Genomic DNA, 3,053 nt, shown 5'->3' on the forward strand with positions numbered 1-3,053 from the left:
GAGGCAAACTGAGAAGGTGGAGGGGTGACAAATTTTAAAAAACCCAAATGAATAACAAAAGCTACCGAATAATAAAAGAATGCTAATATCGTCAAAATAAGAAACAAGCAAAACAACAGCAAATGAATAAAACAAAAACAAAAAATCCCGCTCATAGATCCCACCCTTTTCCAAATAGCACCAACATCGAAAAGCAGCAAGTACCATGGAAAAGTTTTTTAAAAACCCACGAAACAACAGATAACAAATACCAACACCCCCCCCCCATTCATTAAAAATATTCTAGGACGTTTAGGAAAAAATCATCTCACAGATTTGCAGATCTATGGTTTGCCCCCCCCCAAAAAAAAAAAAACAACCCAATTTAAAAATAAATCACACCAACACAATCTCATGCCCTGTCGAAAAAGAAGCAGAAAATCAAACTGAAAACACTTTCACAAACCGTTAGTGTCACCTCACTGAAATGAACATACAATGGACATAGCACGACCTGCGTTAGTGCTCAGGAAAAATAGAGTGTGCTTCACCTGGGAACCGAACTGACAAGTACCGCACTGAGGAATGCATTATCCAAACAGTTCCGTCCCTAACCACAGCACGTCTCCACATACATAACTCTGCGAAGAACGGGGCAATCAAAACATCAATTATGTGACCACTTCTGGAGACTCGGCGGTCCGGTCTGTGGCAACTCTATATCTCGCCAGTCGTACTAGGTAGGCAGTATATTGACAAGTACCCGGAGCACACGACACTAAAATCATGGCTAAATAAATCTTAGTTTAGTTTTAGTAAGAGTTTTACAGCACCTGCAACACAATTAGGTAATATACGTGCCGAAGATTAGAGATGCTACAAGAGAGTAACAAACGTAAAAAAGAAGGAGGAGAGATCAGGACGAAACTTAACAGTTACGCGCCAATATATCATTGTGGATCGTACTCATTTTGCGTCAATTGACAGGGTATAATAAGCAATTAGATAGCTTTTTTCTGAACGGGTAAAAGATACTTCATGATGCTGCATTCAGTCCTCTTTCGAAATAACCATAATCCCAGCACTTCTGAGACAACGCCTTTCTGAAAATGCCAACAGAGAGCAAAGCCAAAGGTAATATTTGCAGCACAGAGCGGGAGTCCGTTAGTTCAAAGCAATTTATAGTGTACACTTTGAGTCAACAAGACGAAATTAATCGTAATAAATAAACAGGTATTAGTGGCAAGTAACCTGCATGGTACGTGCAAACTCCCTTATTGGCAAACGTTTACGACTGAGGCGGTCACCTAAACATTTATTTGCTCTTCTGGAACGGGAGTCTAACGGGAGGGTCAGTCCCCCCCCCCGGCCTCCGTACAAAAGGCTCCGCCGATATTCCAAGTGGCCGCTGGTCATGCTATGTGTATTGGGGTACTCGACCTATACCAGGGGCCGCCGTCTGTTGACACGTTGAGCCTCGTTAATCGAGTTTTCCGCGTCAAACTGGGGGTCAGGGGTGACCAGTGCGTCGTGTACATACAGGTTTCTAAGATACAAAGACATCCCCTCTAACCTGTACCTTTATATGGTCGACAAAGAGATTTTTGCGGTGAATGGTGATTATAACAAAAAGGTTGGGGAAAATAAATAGAAAGAGAAGATCAGGAGAAAGCCAGGAGTCGCTTATCTCATCCCCCAACCATCGGCTAGAGGGCTTTTTATGTTAATGCTTAATACCCCCATCCATATGGGGTTTGACTCTGCCTGCCAGGGCCAACCCAGGCGAAGAAAAATGCAACATCCCAACCGATTAAAAATTCTTCCCACTCGGGAATCGAACTCGGGTCTTTTCTAGGATGCAACAGCGAAGCGCCTAGCCGTTACATCACTGACACTGCTAAGTTTCCATTGCAGAGTGACAACAGAATGTTTTGGTGATTTTAAAGACTATCACAAAACGGTAATTAATTTGTTTCAGTTAAAGTGAAGAGAAGCACATCGACAGAGTGACGGCCATTTGGTGCTGGAAAAAAAGGAAGAAAAGCAGATGGGAACAAAAGAAAAAAAGAAGGATCAACCAGTCGTGCTCTCCACCCAGGCGCATAAAAGCTGAGGGAACGCAAATAGAAAGAGGGGATCAGGAGATAGTCAGGATTTGTTACCCCCGAACTTTAACGACCAGGTAGAGCTTTTGGTGCAGTTTGGTTTTACTTGTTTTGTGGCACTTGCAACACAAATTTGCCATAGAAGTGCCCAAAATAAGATGTGGTACTAGAGAGTAACATACACTTAAAAGAAGGAGGAGAGATAAGGAAAACTAAAGTTTGAAAGGAAAGAAAGAGCAAACCACGTCAGAGTGCACCCACCATCCATCCATTCGTCTAAAATCAGAAGTGAAAATAAATAAAAATAATAATATGTTGGAGTAAACTCCAGCCCTCTATTCAGAACTGGCTTGATCTGCTACGCCAATTTCCGAAGTCTCCACTACTTTGTGGGTCGGAGGTGAGTGTCTTTAGTTAAGTTTTAATTTAGTTTTAGTAAGAGTTTTACGGAACTTGCAACATAATAAGGCCATACAAGTGCTGAAGATTAGTGGTGTTACAAGAGAGTAGCAAACACAAAATAGACGGAGGAGAGATAAAGACGATAGATGTTTGATAGGAAAGAAGTAGCAAACCACACCAGAGCACCCGCCAACCTCCCATGAGGTGAGTGTCTCAAATTGACTTTCTCCGAAAAGTCCACAAAGGGACAAGAGTAAAAACATTGACTGGACGGGGCGAGGAGAGAAAACAAAGAAAGGCGGAGAAAAGCTAACAGTGAGAGTATGTCTTTATAAATAATCCCATGTACAGATCAGTTCACACGAAGAACGGGGGGCGGTTGTAAGAGCCAGAGGGAGTCACAGTATGTTTGTGTGTGTGTGAATGTGTGTGCGTTTGTGTGTGTGCGTGTGTATTTGTGTGTGTGTATGCGTGTGTGTGTGTGTGTGTGTGTTTGTGTGTGTGTGTGTGTGTGTGTGTAGGTGTGAGTGTATGTGCGTGAAAGAGAGAGAGAGAGAGGGGGGGGAG

The 3,053-nt window shown here is 42.7% G+C and overlaps 1 long non-coding RNA gene across 1 annotated transcript in view; it reads right to left on the bottom strand.

Moving 5' to 3' along the window:
- Positions 1–3,053, bottom strand: part of LOC118477840 — a 12,478-nt gene that overhangs the window by 8,289 nt on the left and 1,136 nt on the right. The window lies entirely within an intron of this gene.

This window comes from Aplysia californica, unplaced genomic scaffold, assembly GCF_000002075.1.
Source record: "Aplysia californica isolate F4 #8 unplaced genomic scaffold, AplCal3.0 scaffold00244, whole genome shotgun sequence".
NCBI classification, from domain to species: Eukaryota; Metazoa; Mollusca; class Gastropoda; order Aplysiida; family Aplysiidae; genus Aplysia; species Aplysia californica.